Below are 18,664 nucleotides of genomic sequence, written 5' to 3' on the forward strand. Positions count from 1 at the left end.
GAAGGGGGAGGGCCTGTGACACGGGCAAAGGCACGACAAAATAACCTCTACCCTTTAAGAGAAATGCCCATGGGAGGTCCACAACCTCAGATGGGGTTTATATCAGTGCCCTTAAATTCAGGGGATGTTAGAGATTTTAAGAAGGAAATGGGTAATATACTAGAAGATCCCCTGGGGGTGGCAGACAGAGTAGATCAGTTCTTAGGGCCAAATGTTTATACCTGGGAGGAACTACAATCTATTCTAAGTATACTGTTCACAGCAGAAGAGAGAGGTATGATTAGGCGTGCAGGGATGCGCATTTGGGATGCTCAACATGCCCACGGGCCCGCTGCGGATATTAAATGGCCCTTACAGAATCCGCAATGGGACCATCAAAATCAACATCATAGGACTCACATGCAGGACCTGTGAACTATCATTAGCCAGGTCATTAGGGAGGCAGTCCCAAGAGGTCAGAATATAAATAAAGCTTTTAATGAAAGACAAAAGAAGGAGGAAACACCCACTGAATGGCTAGAAAGGTTACGCAAGAATTTACAACTATATTCAGGATTGGATCCCGATACACCGATAGGCCAGGCTCTGCTCAAAACACAGTTCGTAGCTAAGGCTTGGGAAGATATCCGCAAGAAACTAGAAAAGATAGAAAATTGGCAGGATCGGGGGCTTGATGAACTTTTGAGGGAAGCTCAGAAGGTATATGTAAGAAGGGAGGAAGAAAGACATAATAGGCAGGTTAGGATGATGGTAGCAGCAGTCAGAGAAAGTAGGGAATTGGAAAGGAAAATGGGGGGATGGACGCAAAATCGAATTCCAGGACAGCAAAAATTTAGGAAGCCTGAAAACAGGGAGGAGGAGAGAATATGCTATTATTGCAAGAAAAAGGGACACCTGAAGAGGGACTGCAGGGTTAGAATGAGAGACGAAAAGTCCTTCCAAGAAGACTAGGGGTGTCAGGGGCTCTATATATTGGGGACCCAGAAACAACAGGAGCCCTTGATAAAATTGAAAATTGGTCCCCAAGCTGAGGAGGTAGAGTTTCTAGTAGATTCAGGAGCAGAAAGGTCTACTATACAACAGATCCCCCTCGGATGCAAACCTTCCCGGGAAACTACCAAAGTAATAGGAGCAAAGGGAGAACCTTTTACAGTAGGAATAGTTAAAAATGTAATGATAGAAGCAGAGTCCAAAGTGGGGTTGGGTGATTTCTTGATACTGCCTGAAGCGGAGTTCAATTTGTTAGGACGGGATCTGATTATTGCATTAGGATAGGACTAGAAGTAGAGAATAAAGAATTGAGAATCAAACTCTGCCCTCTTAGGGTAGAGGATGAACAAGAGATCAATTCTGATGTTTGGTATACCCCCGAGAGTGTGGGACAACTAAAAATACCCCCTTTCACGGTAAAAATCAAGAATCCTGAAATCCCAGTAAAATAAAACAATATCCTATTTCCCTGGAAGGAAGGAGGGGTCTCAAACCAGAAATAGATAGATTAGTGAGCAAAGGATTACTGGAACCCTGTATGTCCCCATTTAATACCCCTATATTACCGGTAAAGAAACCTGATGGAACATATCGGTTGGTTCATGATCTGAGGGAAATTAACAAGCGCACTGTATCTAGGTTCCCAGTTGTAGCTAATCCCTATACGTTGCTAAGTAAATTAGGGCCCGACAACTTGTGGTATACTGTCATAGACTTAAAAGATGCTTTTTGGGCTTGCCCTTTAGATGAGACATGCCACGATTTTTTTGCATTTGAGTGGGAAGACCCAGATACTAACAGAAAACAGCAATTAAGATGGACTGTACTCCCCCAAGGCTTCACAGAATCCCCTAATTTGTTTGGGCAAGCCCTAGAACAGATCCTGCAAGAGTATCAGCTAGATCCTGATACCAAATTAATACAGTATGTAGATGATCTATTAATTGCTGGAGAGGATGAGGGAAAGGTTCGGAAAGAAAGTATTAAATTGCTGAACTTTTTGGGACTGAAAGGACTTAAAGTATCAAAAAGGAAATTGCAATTTGTGGAAGAGGAGGTTAGATATCTAGGGCATTACCTGAGTAAAGGAGAAAAGAAGATAGATCCTGAAAGGATACAAGGAATATTGTCTCTGACGTTGCCAAGCAATAAGAGACAAATAAGACAGTTGCTGGGATTAGTGGGATATTGTAGACAATGGATCGAAAATTATAGCAGTAAAGTAAAGTTCCTATATCAAAAGCTCAGTACCGATGGATTAATAAAGTGGGATAGACAAGATGAAGAGAATCTACAAAAGCTGAAGGAGGATCTCATCAATGCCCCTGTCTTGAGCCTGCCTGACTTAAAAAGACCCTTTTATTTATTCGTTAACATAGACAGTGGTACAGCGTATGGGGTTTTAACACAGGATTGGGCAGGGAAGAAGAATTAAGAGAAGGGGAAAAATTATTTGTGGATGGATCCTCTAGAGTAGTGGAGGGAAAGAGAAGATCAGGTTATGCAATAGTAGATGGAAAGACCCTCCGGGTATTGGAATCAGGACCCTTGAGTAACACTTGGTCAGCTCAAGCTTGCAAGCTGTATGCTGTTTTACAGGCACTAAAAAGATTACAGGGAAAAGAGGGCACTATCTATACCGAATTTCCTAAAGTAGGAAGATATAAATATGTATTAGTCATAATAGACCACCTCACACATTATGTAGAGGCATTCCCCACAACTAAAGCAACAGCTCAGGTAGTAACAAAAATATTACTCGAACAAATCATCCCTAGGTATGGGGTAACAGAAGTAATAGATTCAGATCAAGGACCACACTTTACATCAAGAATCACTAGAAATATAGCTGAAGCCTTGGGAATAAAATGGGAAGAACATACTCCCTGGCACCCACAGAGTTCAGGGCGAGTAGAGAGAATGAATGGGGAACTAAAAAAGCAATTGGCCAAATTAACACTAGAAACTAAGCTCTCATGGATAAAATGCATTCCCCTTGCCCTCTTAAACCTTAGGGCCCAGCCCCGGGCTGACATAGGAATATGCCATATGATGCGGGAACCCCTAAAGATCACCCGGGGGTGTTAGATAAGAACATTCAAGCTTATATCACGGAATTAATGAAGTATAAACAGGAATTGTGGAAAAAGGGACAATTGACTCAAAGACCCCCTCTGGACATTACCCTCCATCGAATAAAGCCTGGAGATTGGGTTCTGATAAAGACCTGGAGAGAAACCACACTGCAGCCTCGCTGGGAAGGTCCCTATCTGGTATTATTGACTACCAATACTGCCATCAGAACTGCTGAAAAAGGATGGACACATGCTAGTCGTGTTAAGGGTCCAGTACAAAATCACGAATGGAGAGTCACTAGTCCAGCGGGTGATTTGAAAGTAAAACTGTCACGAAACCCTCCGTCAAGGAAAATGAGAACATGAATTAACAATGATTGTATAAACGTATCAGTATAGAATTTAATGTAGAAGGGAATATTTTGACTATTGTGAATGCAACTGTTGGGATATGTTTTAGAAAGGTAGTGGACCCACTGCGGGAACAGGGATACACAAATTGGTTATTAGCCTTCAGAGTGGCCGTGGAAATTTTAATAGAAGGGAGTAAACTTGGGGGTGAATTTGGATCCTTACCAGCATCACTTAAGTGTATAACCAGTGGGAAAAAGAATAGGGTGCAGTACCCCAAAGACCCACTTAAAAGGGAAGCAAAACCAGCCCCTCCTGAAGAATACTCTTGCTGCCGAGAAGATTATACACCCCATGGCTCGAGGCAACCGAGTCGATGGGCGAGGCAGAGGAGATAAAACATGTGGAGGGGTCTGCTCCATTATGAATGAATCCAAAGATTTAGGATCCAGAAGATACCCCAAGACTGGAAATAACTCCCCCGAACAATTAAAGACTCACTACTGCAGTGGGAAAACTGCCTATCTAAAACTAGCTCAATTGATAATAATATTAAGTCTCATTAATGAGGGTTGGGGTACAGAGGTACAGACACATGAGCCATTTAAGTGGTCCCATCAGAAGTAGTGTTACAAAATAGAAGGGGGTTGGATCTTCTCCTATTGCAGCAAGGGGGACTATGTGTGGCTCTTAAAGAACAATGTTGCACCTACGCTGATCAAACGGGGGTAGCAATAGATACAATGGCTGAACTAAGAAAACAGTTAGAACAAAGAAAAAGAGCCCAGGAGTCGACAAGAACTAAAACGGTTTAATGAGCAAAACAAAATAGTACAATAAAAGAAAAGGGGGGACTGTGATAAAATGTTTGCTCATTAAGACCGGGATGTAGTAGCATTGTGGTGGAGTGCTTGTTCATTAGGACCGGGATGTGATGGTGGAATATGGAGGCCACAAGGGTTGCAGAACACTCTAATTTTATGGGTAGATTGTGTACTCTGCATAGTTACAGGCAAAGCGCGCCCCGATGGATACAAAGTTTCACGGAAGGACCAACCAAGGAACGACACACCAAGTGGCACGATCACGCCCGACCAATTAAAGGACAATACACTCGGGATGGACCTTACAAAAGAAGTTGCAAGGGACGGGAAGGTGCGGCAGTTGGAGGAACGATGATTCCCCTGTCGCCCAGCGCTGAATTGCCTTTTTGTTTTACCCGCTACAATTAATAAAAGTCTCTAATTGGAACATTATCGGCTCATTACTTATAAATTGATGACAGTTAAGACAGGAAAATACTTTCCCCTCTATTTTGCCTTGGGAAATGAATAGGCATATCATTTCATATCATATCATAAATCTAAACATTTCGCAGTCTGATAGCAGATTTGGACATGAGATTTAGAACACCTGCATGCACTGCTGAACCTCCTCCCTTCTCTTTGTTTCTTCTGATGTCTCTCTACATTTCCAGTAAATCAGAAGGGAATGGCCCTCTAGAACAGGTTGCCCAAGGAGACTGTGGATGCTCCATCCCTGCAGGCATTCAAGGCCAGGCTGGATGTGGTTCTGGGCAGCCTGGGCTGCTGGTTGGCAACCCTGCACATAGGAAGAAGGGGGTTGGAACTGGATGAGCACTGTGGGCCTTTGCAACCCAGGCCATTTATGAGTCTGATTAGTGGCATTTTCCACCTCATTGTGTCATTCAAATTTTGTAACCAGATCTCATCAAACACCTCCCCTTTTCTCACTCCTTGCATGCCTGGTGTGCTCTTGCACTGTAACCCTGCAGACACCAGCTGACTACAAGAGCTGCACAAGTTACCCTCCTTGCCTATTGTTTGTTGCAGTAATTCATTCCTGGATGGAAAAGCACATGTAGAAAAGTGTTGCTATGACACTAGATGACAAAGAAAGTCCTATAGCCAAAATGTTCTGCACCAGAGAGGCTGTAAGTTGATCCTCCAAATGCAAGACACACAAAATGAAGTGTTCCTTTATCTCTGGGATTCCAAGCATTTTCTCACCTCTGACTTTCACTTGGAATGTTGCTTTGTCATCTTTTGTTTCACAGCTGTAGCTCCCTTGGTCTTTCAGGGTCACATTTTTGACCATGAGCTTGCGGTGCGTCCCCTGGGAGATGATGGTTGTCCTCTGGTCCTGCTTCACCTCTATTTGATCTTTCTTCTATACGACAGCTCCGCTTGCAGCTGACACCTCACACACCAGCTCCAGGTCTTCAGAAGGACTGACTGATATTTCTGGAGTCGTTTTGGACTTGCTGACAAAATTAATGGCTTCATCTGAAGAAAAAAAGAGAAAGTGGTTTACATCCTGACTCAGGCTTATTCAGCACAGCATTAAGATACAGTTAGAACTGATTGTAATGTCTCTGCTCATTACATCTGGGGGATCAAGTTTCACCTCTGGAGGTACTCACATACAAACGTGTGCTTGATTCTCCTGTGTAAGGAAAGAGTAAGTTCTATGCAGACAGTTCTTATTTCTTTTAATCAATTCTGTATTCTGCACATGTTCTTCTGAAGCTAAAATGAAGGCAGCTAAGTAACCTGTTTGCAATACATGAACAAACCAATTCAACACCTTGTCTCTAAGCTAACAAGCAGCGTTTGATGAGCACATCAGTATTTCATGCCCTTCATTCCATCCAGACTGTATTGGCAATAACTATGCTGGTATTAACAAGGATAGCAATTACAAGCAAAATGGTAGAAATACAGAAGATATAAGGAAAAGGGAACTCACCAGAGCTGAGGCGATCCTCCCTGGTGAGCGATCTCCAAGAGATGCTGCCTCAGTGAGGGTCAGCCCTTAAATGAGGTCTCAGAGGAGGTGGAGTCGAACTCCACCCCTCCAGGGAGCACAGCTACATAACTTTCACCTGTGCTCCCACAGCTGACCCCACACTTGCCTCAGCTGATCAATCAGTGGTTCACATTGTGATCTCCCATACACTCCACCCCTTCACAACGTGAACCAATGATTAGGTGAGTTCCCCTTATTACAGAGACCCAATCACGACGCTGATACAATCTCCCGTCGCATTAGATGTTGATATTATTCAAATGATGATGATTGGATGGGTGTTTATGATCTTCCATGGGCCAGTGCTTGATAGATGTTACCGGAGACAAATCATCTTGAAGTGCAGGTCCGTCTGCGTTTCATCAGTCCAGAGTAATGGTCCTAGAGGCTTAGAATCAATCTTAAGGGGAGTAATATAGATGTTTCAAGGGTACTAGGAGGGGAAGATCCGCCCTCCAGGGCAAGATACAGGCCGTATTCTTATCTTGGGTCAATACTTCTGCTTGTACTGGATTATGTCCCGGCCTCCGATACCATACCCTCTGGCCAGATATCTGTGGCTGTATAACTATATCTGGCACCAGAGGAGGAGTCTTGATCTGCCATAGGGACATAATAGGTGTTCCTTTAGCAATAAAGGCCGGAGTATTGACCACGATGTCAGTAGGCCATGTACCTATCACCGAGGGGGTGACTGAACCTCCCACCTCCAATAATCTCCCCCAAGGTGCAAGTAGGCCACACCATTTGGGTCCTACCTGCACCTTCCAAGGCCAATTTATCTTATGGATTCCCGGTTCTAAATTCTCAGGGGCAGGGAGCAGAAGATTATTTTCAGTACCAACCTGCGGTTTTACCTTATTATCGGTGCCTGTAATTTGGATCCTAAGAGGGGAGGCCCATATAGTTTGTAACATTTTCAGGGCACTGGGTCTGCCATCCCGAGGTCTTTCATTCAGGTCCCGCACGGTTTCATATAATCTTTTTGTCCACCCCTGCAGGGACTGAGAGTCTGTTTTCAGGGCAGCCTTAAGGATACCATTATAACGTTCAATAAGGCCTGCCCCTGTTGGGTTATATGGCAGGTGGAATCGCCATTCAGTGTTGTTTTCTTCTGCCCAGCGCTGTATCATCGCTCCAGTGAAGTGAGTCCCTTGGTCACTCTCGATAACTTGAGGTGTCCCGTATGCAGACATCAGTTTAGTAAGTGCCTTAATTGTGTATGCTTGATTTGCCTTTGGTACAGGATAGGCTTGCAGCAGTCCACTTACAGTGTCAACGCAGGTCAGGGCATATCTCGCCCCCTCAGACCGAGGGAGGGGCCCAATGTAGTCGACCTGCCATCTCTGAAGAGGACTATATCCTCTAGCAATGTGGGATGTTGTTTCAGGCAACGGTCTCGGTCTCATCTTTGAGCAAGCATCGCAATCCTGACATGCTTGAACGATATCAGATAGTTGTACAGGCAGCCCCCATGCTTTAGCAGCTGCCCACATTATCTTCTGTCCAGCATGCCGTAGCTTCTGATGTAACCAACGGGCAATATTTTCAGATTGTGAATTCTCAATCCATCGGATTCGGGCCAGTGTGTCAGCTTCATCATTTCCTGGTGACTGCAAGGGTTGATGACCAGAGACATGGTAGACACATACTGTCCTGTGTTTGACCGTATTCCAAATGTCTACCCACATGTCTTTACCCCAAATCGGTCGGGCGTGGATAGTCCATTCCTGGGTAGCCCATTGCGTAATCCACAGAGTGAGCCCCCGGTACACAGCCCAACTATCTGTACAGATGTTCAGGACGCCGTCACCAGGTTCTTTAGTTATAACCATCCACACGGCTCGCAATTCTGCCCATTGGATGCTTTGACCATCCCCCTCATCAAACCAGATGGTCTCAGTAGAGGGATGGTATGCTATTGCTCGCCACTTGCTCAGGTTGCCTCTGCTGGACCCATCCGTATACCAGGCATCTTCAGGAACAGGATATCTTCCTTCCTGAACGGGACTCTTCTCTGGTGGAGCAACCATCGGTTCTTTTGATGTATCACTGTGATACGTCACTGGGCCTAGGATCTTCTGTAGTTCTTCTTTAAGTGGAGATGAAGACAGACTGCTTCTCTGGCTTAGATAGGCGACCCATCGTGCCACCGTTTGTGCTTGGGCCACCCCCGTCTTAGGAAGGTGAGTCAAATCTCTCACCCACCCCTGGATTGGTAATGAAGTCTTAACTATGACCTCTGCTGTTTGCGTTATCGGCTCTACTGCTTGTAATGCCGAATAGGCAGCCAATAACTGTTTCTCAATCATGCTATATCGTTCTTCTGCTCCGTGCCAAACCTGAGACCAGAATCCAATGCGGGTTCGAACAGAACTCTGGCGTTGCCACAGGCCCCAGCCAAAACCATCTTGAGTAACATGAACATCTAGTTCAGCTGGGAGGGTCGGATCAAATATACCCAACGCCTGAGCTTGTTTAACTGCCAGTTTTGCCTGTTGGAAAGCATCCTGTTCTATCTTTCCCCAATTCCATGATTGACCCTTCTTTGTAAGCTTGTATAATGGCCTTAATAGCTGAGCTAAATGAGGTATAAAGGAGCGCCAATACCCCAATATACCCAAACATTCTTGCAATTGTTTTGATGTTGTAGGGACTGGAAACGCTTGGACTTTATCTACTACCGCACTGGGTAGTACTTTGGTTTTCCCGGACCAAATTACTCCCAGGAATTTTACAGATAGCCCCGGACCTTGCACCTTCTGTGGGTTTATAGCCCACCCTCTTTTCTGCAGGTAAGCTATCAACAAATCTGCTGCTTGTCTCACCGCCTCTAACGAATCGGATGTTAACAGGAGGTCATCAATATAATGATATAAATTGACATTATTTGGCTTTTCCCACTTAGCCAGATCACGTGCCACTAAATTATGACAAAAAGTGGGCGAATGTACGTACCCTTGGGGTAGGACCTGGAAAGTCCATTGCCTCCCTTCCCATGTAAATGCAAACTGATCTTGTGATTCTTCACTGATTGGAATACTGAAGAATGCATTCGCCAAATCCAAGACACAGTGATATGTTTTGATTTCCCTGCTTAGTGTGTCCATTAGGGAGGCAATATTGGGTACAGCCGCATGAACAGGTGGCGTGACCTTATTTAATTCCCTATAGTCTACTGTCATCCTCCATGTTCCATCCAGTTTTTGCACTGGCCATATTGGGGAGTTATATGGGCTATGTGCAGGCCTTATAATACCCACTCTTTCTAATTCCTGCACTGTCTTTGTTATTTCATCCTGCCCACCCGGGAGTCTGTACTGTTTCACATTAGTAATCCGGCGTGGCTTCGGCAAACAAATAGGCTCATGTTTTGCATGGCCTCTCAATATTGTCTGGATTGCCCGGATACTAATGCATCTCTGCCGCAATCGGAACTCTCCCACTGTTGTATGGAGAGCCAGACCCCACAGGATATCAATTCCTAATATATACTCTGGAATTGGGGCAATGGATACCTTGTACTCCCGTGTTGGAAGACGCCCGACCCCCAGTTTTACCCAGGTTTGGGTGACCGGAATGGTTTGTCCCCCAAAACCTCCAATCATCACTCTATTACCTTTAAATTTAGTTGGGTCTCCATATATTATAGATGTCTCTGCCCCGGTATCAACTAGGGCCATAACCTTCTGTATATTCTTTCGGGACCAGTATATCGTCAGTTCCACATAGGGCCTCCGGTCCCGTCTAGAGGCCCTAGGAGGACTGACATCCCTCGTCAAGCCATGAACTGAGCCAGATTCAAGTCTTTTACCTCCGATACCTCCGGTGTCATAACCCGAGGCACCTGAGGTGGCTTCTTTTTCCTATTTGGAACTATAAAATCTTCTAAATTCCATGTTGTTGTTGGTCGCCGCTCTATAAATCTTATCCCTGGCCTTTTGGGTTTATTCTGAAATTTTTGTTCATCCTTCAGTTGCTTCCACAACTGAAGGAGAACCTGATTGGGCTGCCCATCAATTTTTGAAAACTGAACGCCTGCCCGGAGCAGATCATTAAACATTTGTTTCCGGGATACCCTAACAGGTCCTGCCCGAGAAGTTCGCGGGGCCGATCTTCTGGCTCGCACTATTGGAAAAGCCTCGGCATCCTCAATCACCCTGATATTGCGCTTAGCTCGTAAACGCTCAGTTTCTCCGAGGTCTGCTACCAATTGGGCGGCTTGTTGGACTACTGCCTCTGCGGATACTACTGGATTAAGTATGGAAACCAAGGTTCCATACATATGAGAGGGTGCTTACTGTAAAATTAGGTCCCTCATTCCCGCAGAAAATTTAACCATATCAGGGCTATCGAATGTGTCTTCGTAGATAGCCTCTCTCATACCTAATTCGCGTATATAATTTTGAAGGTCTTCCATAGAAGACCACATCCCTGTGTTTACTGGCATGTCAGTTTTATTTGTCCACACCATGCGGCAAGCAGCCATTATCCATTCTACAATTGAATGGTTTTCTTCAGGGAACTGAGTCCCAGCATACAGTCTCTGCCGAAGGGCAGGATGTACTGTTATTGTGGCCAACTTAGATACTTCGGGGCCACTAACCAGTACACTATCTGCCCCTGAATCCCATAACCGTAATAACCAAGCCGGAACACTTTCCCTTGGCCTTTGCCTAAATCGTTGCACTAGGTCCATGAGTTCAGTAGGCGTATATGGACGGGCTGTTACATGTAAAACAGATTCGGCAGGGGGCCATTGATCAGGAGGCACTCCTGCTGGTCGATCTTGAATTTTCTTTGTTTTTTGAGTTATTACTGGACGGACTTCTAGTGAGTCCGTCTCAGATGGTTTTTCTAGATCAGATTTAGTGATCTTATTTTGATTCATTTCTTCAGGATCTTGATCGTCATTAAATGAAATGTATCTAATTTGAGGGTTGGAGGAAGAAAATGACGGTTTTTTTCCTGTCAATAGATTGATCTCACCCTCCAATTTTTCAATACGGGCCTTTAACAATTCATTTTCATGTGCAATGTTGTTTGATTTTATCTCTGCCTGATTTAAAGCATTTAATAATGGCCAGGCTGCCATAGATGCAGCCATTCACTTTTCTTTTGTAATTAAGATATATTTTGTAGTCCTAGAAAGTAATCAGTTAGACAATAGGCATCCATGTTATTTGGTACTCTTAAAGGGCCCCATTGTTCAATAATTGTTGCTAATTGGTAATATGGGTACGCCTCAAAACCTGGAATTTGTCCAGGAAGGCATGTCCCTAAGGGGGTGGTCTTCTCCCCCTTGTACCAATTAAAGATTTTCCACACAAAGGACATTTTTTTTTTTCCTTATATTTCTAGATGCCAAGTCAGTGGCTCCTGCCTGGCTTGCCAAATGTATTGGCAATAACTATGCTGGTATTAACAAGGATAGCAATTACAAGTAAAATGGTAGAAATACAGAAGATATAAGGAAAAGGGAACTCACCAGAGCTGAGGTGATCCTCCCTGGTGAGCAATCTCCAAGAGATGCTGCCTCAGTGAGGGTCAGCCCTTAAATGAGGTCTCAGAGGAGGTGGAGTCGAACTCCACCCCTCCAGGGAGCACAGCTACATAACTTTCACCTGTGCTCCCACAGCTGACCCCACACTTGCCTCAGCTGATCAATCAGTGGTTCACATTGTGATCTCCCATACACAGACAGAACCTGCCTGAGGAGCAAGCTGATGGCTGTGAGCTACAGGCAGACCTAGCTTTGTACTGCATTTCTTAGAGCAACAACTGTTGCTTTCAGTCACTGAATATACCAAGGCCAATTACTATGCCAGGAACATTTATGGCATCAGTGAACAAAAAATGTGTTAAAAATTGTAATAGACAGGAGCCATTTATTCTTTTATAACTAGGTGACCAAAGAACAACAGTCCTTCTAGAGTCAAGCTGTTAAGAACTAATAGCATCAATCAATATCACATAGATAGATTACTTCCCTGCCCTAAGACCATCTTGCGACCATTTGGTGCTCCTAATTAAGCCCTCTTGATGGCATTTTGTCTGAGCCATGCGACATTTTGTGATAGGAGTTACTGCTAGTGTTCCCTTAACCCTACACCAAAGTAGGAGGTATCCATTCTCAGGGAATCATGCAGGCTTCCTCTGTATTTGATGCTCAGAGACAGCCCCAGAACTTTTTAAATCTTAGCTTAGCTCTCATCCAATAATGTTCATCAAACAGTGCAACTTGTCCTTTGGGGATGCCTTTGTTCTGCATCAACCAGTTCCAACGGAGTCTTCTTGGCTTGTTTTAGATCAGTTTTTCAACAGATAAAGCCAGGGTCTTTGAATTACAAAGTGAAATTGCAGAATGCATGATTCTCAACCAAACAGAACAGCAGGTGGGATGCAGGGTGAATACCTGAACCAACACCACCTGCAAGCAATCCTTCAATATCTTAGGAATCTCTAGCCACCCCAAATCCAGTGTTGTGCTTGATCTATCATCTCTGCTGAGTTTTTAGCTAAGCTGATGGTGAGCACCACGGTGGTGATGGGTGAGCAGTCAGACTAGAGGGTCTTAATCAACCGTAAGGATCCTGTGATCAGAGGAACGTGAATGTGCTGTTAAAGGTCACAAGCGCTGCACTGCAGCATGAGCATACACAGCGAAAGGCTTTCAGTAGAGCTTCAGTTCATAAATGAGGACTGGGTTATGGAAAATAGGCTCAAGATATAAAACAGAAAACAGATCTTAACGCCAGGTTCTGTGAATGCAACCAGCTGAATTTCACAGATATTGAATTTCAATGACAATTTCTTGTGTTATTTTACCCTCCAGCTCCACCCTGAACAGGAACATGTCAGTGACAAGCATTACTCCTCCAGGCTTGACCTAACAGTGCTTTACTTGCACTATGAGCTAATGGCTGTGCTTACAGCACCTCAGGGAGACACCTCAGAGATCACAATGTCCTTCGGGTACAGCAGGAGACACTCAACTCTCCAAATGTGGAGTTTAATTTGTCCAAAGAGGAGACAGGATTCCCATGCTAATAACTTAGGACCATTTCAGTCATAGGTTTAAAGATGATGTAAGTGCTGAGGCAATACATGAACTAGATGAATGAAGCCCAGATGTCAGGGCTCAAGTCGTGACTCCAGCCCCAGCTGGAGCTAAGGCTGTCTTGAATTCATCACAACACAGTTACATTATTTGCTCATACTGTGGATTTGCATAGGGACAACAGGAAGGTCAGAATTGCTTCAATAGAGCTATGCAATCTTTGTCCTAAATACTGGAAACCCACAGCGTTGGACAAATAAAATGAATTAAGTCTGAAGTGCTTTACATGGATTGTGATCCTATGTTTGCCTCACAAACTTACCTGAGACTTTCCAATCAAAAATCAGAGTGTCATCTCCAATTGTGTAGATGTATGTTCCCTCGTCTTCTTTCGTTACAGCTGAAGCCACAAGCTTATGCAGTTTCCCTTTATCTTCCATTGTGAATTTCTTACTGGTCTTGATTTCTTTGCCATTTTTGTACCACTTCACCATGACATTGGCTTCAGAGGTCTCAGAAACAAATCCAGCTTGTTTTCCAGCAACGGCCCTGATTACTCCTCCACTTGTCTCTTTGATTACGAAGTTTGCCAGTGCTGAAACAAAATATGAAGACACAAAATACATATGATGGTAAAGAACTGCAGGGACATTGGTGACCATGAGGCATTCATTTATCATAAGATCAAACGTGCACGTTTAATCCTAGTTCTAATTGCTAGATTCTAATTCAGAAGCTGGCAAATTGGCAGCTTTTATAAACCACGTACCAGATTACCTTATCTCCACAAGTTGAAGGACGTACACTGTACAGGGGACAGAGCCAAAGGAAGAAGCCCAAGGCTTCAAGAAAATGTCTAAAATAGGAAAACTGAGGAAAGAATTGGAACAAGCAAACTAGAAGGAAATCAATGGAGGGGGTATCTATTACTGCACTGTAACCCCCTGGCAAACAAATCAAGCCTAAAAGATAGAGATATCACTTAGGACTGAAAAGAAAAAAGAAAAAAAAGAATTCCTTTATGGAAATTAATTGGAGTGCAAAAGTTAGATGATAAAACTGGCCCCTATTAACACACAGTGGAATAAACCTAAAAAGCCTAAGTCCACGGTCCTATTTTACTGAGGGTAATTGAGCTTGTTTTCCAACTTCTTGTTAACATATCATTTCAAAACAGCGCACACAACTGAGTTGGGTCTGTTGAGACAGCGCAGTCAGAGCTGCTAAAATCAAAGTCTGGATTATGCATGCATTTGTTCTGCAGTTCCAAGAACACGCATGTATAATACAAATTCAACAACGTTCTACAGAATGCCTGTATTTAGGAGCTCGAGAGCCAGCTGATGGACACTGGGATGACTGAGATCCTGTCAATACATTTAACTCCATCCTATCATACAGTCAAATTTCATTCATTTTTTCAGGAACTGTCTCTTATCATTGTAGTCCCATCACCACTGCTGGATGTGAGCCCAACCACACAAAAGCAGCTGCTGGTTTTCACTGCAGATACTGCAGTAAGGAGAAACAGCCTCCAGACTGGACCAGCTGAGCGTGGCCCTACCAGGATTTGCTCCAAAGGTCTTATTACCAGTAGTGCTTCCCGATGAAATACATGGGGGTCCTCCTTTGATTCCAACCCCAACCCACCCCACCATGCCCCCTGATAACATCCATCAGGGCCACATCTCGACAGCTCCTGAACACCTCCAGGGATCCCACCACCTACCTGGGCAGCCTGTGCCAGTTAATTCTATGGGCAGACCTGCCAGTATGAAATATTATGCTAACATGACAAAGAGAGAGAAGAAAAGCAAAATTAAGACTAGCTGACAAGCCTTGGCAGGAAGTTCTGCTCTCCATCAATTTAGTCCCTGTGACTCTTCACAGGTGTTTTCTACATTTGGGATCACTGCTACAAAAAGAGATGTTGACATCATCTCTTGTGGCCACCCTGACAGAAGAGCAGGAAGGCTGGGATGCTCTTTTTCCTGTCTTTCCCTTGATTTCCTCTATATCTTAGGGACGAATCACAGGACAGAACACAGAAATCAAATGGCTCTACAAAGCAGATTGGCCAGTTCAAGTCAAAACAGCCACTGAAAACACCCCAGATGCTGTCTGACAACAGCTGGACTGTCGGGGAGTCAGGTGAATGCAGTCTGCTGGCCCTGGGCAGGAAGAGGACAGCCCAGACTGTCACATACCTTTCACTGAAAGCTGATAGAGCATTTTATCCCCCTCACAGATGCACTGATAACTTGCAGCATCATCCATTGAGTCGTTGTGAATTTTCAGGGTGTGTTTCTTCCCCACAATTTGCAGTTCATAATTTTCACTGGCCTTGAGCTCCTTCCCATCCTTTATCCACTCCACAGTAGCGCCTGTGTCTGAAAGCTCAGCCTGCAGTTTGGCTTCCTCACGCAGCCAAGCGCAGATCTTTTCTACATCTTTGCTCTTCTTGGTAAATCTCACTGCAGCACCTGTCAGGAGCAAAGGCCTCGTTATTTCAATTTATATCAGGCTAACGTGGTCAATGTTTGCTGCAACATCTCTGAAAAAGTATCACCTTCTGTTCCTGCACTCATCATTGTGTCAGTGCTGAGCAATTCACGATATTTCATTTGGTCTTCTTGCTGGATTTACTAAGTAAAAATCAACCAAACATCTCCTTCTACTGATTAATAATGCTCTAAACATGCTTCTGCAGAGGTTTCCACCCAATGACAAACAGGTCCTCCCATCATGAATGTTTATTTGTTCTACTTTGTCATGCAAAGCTGATTGATAGAGATATTATTGGAATGATTGCTCCCCTACTTCTAAACTATTCCAGTGCAATCAGAAAGGCTGTCTGAACCTGGAGCTGAAAGTACTGCTCTATGGTGATGCAGTGGTAAACCTGGTGACTGAATGCACTGGCCAATAGCTGTGAACTGCAGACATTCATCAGCTGGCATGCTTGCACGTTGTTGTAAGGTCAATAGTAAACATGGCATCCCCTCCAGGTACAGCTTCACCAGTTGTTAGGGGGGATTTCACAGCCAGGACTGGGTCTGAGGAAGAACATGTATGTCTTAATGCTCTTTAGATGCAAGTCTGGTATCTCATTTAGAGATGGAAGATTAAATCATAGGTACATTTCTACTTCTCCCTTTGCATGAGTGCTAGAAGAAGCACTTCTGTGCTTAAGATCTGTTACAGAAAGTTCTGCCTCTTGCACATGTGAGATATCAAAAGATAAGGATATTCATGTCTCTGTCACAGAAACAACTCGTATCACTTTAGTGGTAGCTGGAGGTTGATAGGAGATAGGAGAACTAGGAATAAAGGAAAGCCTTTGGTGTGTTAATGCACTGCTAACCTTAAAGTCAAAGGAAGCATCTTTAGGGAACCAACACAGCTGCTCAGCACACATTGACCCATTTCCATTGGGGTTTTTGTGCTTACCAAGGTGCACGCTCCCTGGGAATTCCAGAGACGGGCTCTGTCCATGCGCATTGACTGCAGACACTCGGAACTGATCATCAGCCTCTTCAGACAGATTGCTCACCGTGAACTCTGGGACGGGGACATGAGACTCGTGGCACCTCACCCAGGTGAAGCCAGTTAGTTTCTTGCATTCCACAATGTAGCCATCGACTGGAATGGGGCGGTGCATCTTCGGAGGGGACCATGCCAGCGTCACTGAGGTTTCTGTTTTATTTTTCACCACGGGGTCAGTTGGGGGCTGGGTGGGAGGTTTTCTGGGAGCTGAACAGAAATAAATTTCAGAAATATTAGCATAAGGTCATGTAGGCTGGAAAAGACCTTCAAAAGACCTTCAAAATCAGCAGACTCAACTTTCAGCATGACCTACTGAGTCCCACCATTAACTACTGTGGTACCTGAGGACATACATGACAAGCTTATTCCTGCAGGTATTTACATAGTGAATATATTCACCCTCTGGTTGCTTTGGAACATTTTAGAGGTTAAAATCCCATCAGACTTTTTCACTGTGTGCAGCCACTGATACAGGCAGGAGGCTGGGAATTACCTGATGGGCTCTAGTTACAGACTACTGACACAGTAAAGGATTGATTTCATTTAATTTTGGCCATCAGAAAGTTTGGTGTCTGGTTTCAGTCACCCATCTGGACTCCAATTATAATCATATGGAGAACAGCACATTCAGGAGAACTCATCTCAATAAACCTGAATGAAATCACAGAATCATAGGATCATGGGAGGGCTTGGGTTGGAAGAAACCTTCAAGATCATTAAGTGCTAGATGCCAAAGGTCCCACTAACACAGTATTAAGCCAAAAGCTAGATGCTGGAATCAGATCTCCTGACCTTACCATCAGAAACTGAGATGTCATATTTTGCTCAGAGGTGCCTGCTTGTAGGAGGGACAGCTTCCGAGCTTTTTCTGCTCCAGGAACCAGCTCGAGCTTCAGAATTTAAACAGCAGTCAGAAATTAAACTGAGCTTTGTCACCTCCATCAAATAGAAGGAGTGGTTGGGTGGTACAGCTTTCCAAATCGCTTAGAAACTGTCACAACAATCAGATGCCTACCTTTTCTTTTTTAACTTGTTAATACATAGAGCTTAATAGCATCAGAATGCCCCAAGCACTTCAGACAACAGGACAGCTGTAAACCCTTCTTTAAGGATTCCTTTGTTTAACCACTGAGTAACTGTAATTCAGTGGTGCTGGTAGGAGAAGGGAAGTCCTAATCTTCCCAGATGGTGAACAGAGTTGATGTTCACATGCAGACTGGTGCTGCAGCAGAGCCAGAAACCACTCATTTGGGAAACACAGCACCAAGAAAATAATGGGAATAGCTTCATAAAATCAGGAGCGTCACTCAAATTTCATGTCAGATCTATAATTCTTCCTATTTTCAGGAAGAAATGATTTCCCTTTTTCTTGTAGTTTTATTTTCTTTTCCTTTCCAGCAAGCAGCTTTGTAGCTTACAAATTGTTTTCTAATCACCTCCTGGTATGGACAAATCACACAGGTCTGACTCCATGTTTTACATAGTTAGCATATTATATTTGTTCCACTATGGAACTGTACAGTCATAGAATGGCCTGGGTTGAAAAGGATCCCAAAAATCATCCAGTTCCAACCCCCTGCTATGTGCAGGGACGCCATCCACCAGACCAGGCTGCCCAGAGCCACATCCAGCCTGGCCTTGAATGCCTGCAGGGATGGGGCATCCACAGCCTCCTTGGGCAACCTGTTCCAGTGCGTCACCACCCTCTGAGTGAAAAACATCTTCCTAAGATCCAACCTGATCCACAACCCCTACACACCCTCAGGGCCCCCTAGAGCCCCTAGTCCTCCTATTGCCCACCACAGCCCCATAT

This window comes from Coturnix japonica, chromosome 17 (assembly GCF_054131305.1).
Source record: "Coturnix japonica strain WE chromosome 17, WE-NBRP24, whole genome shotgun sequence".
Lineage (NCBI taxonomy): Eukaryota > Metazoa > Chordata > Aves > Galliformes > Phasianidae > Coturnix > Coturnix japonica.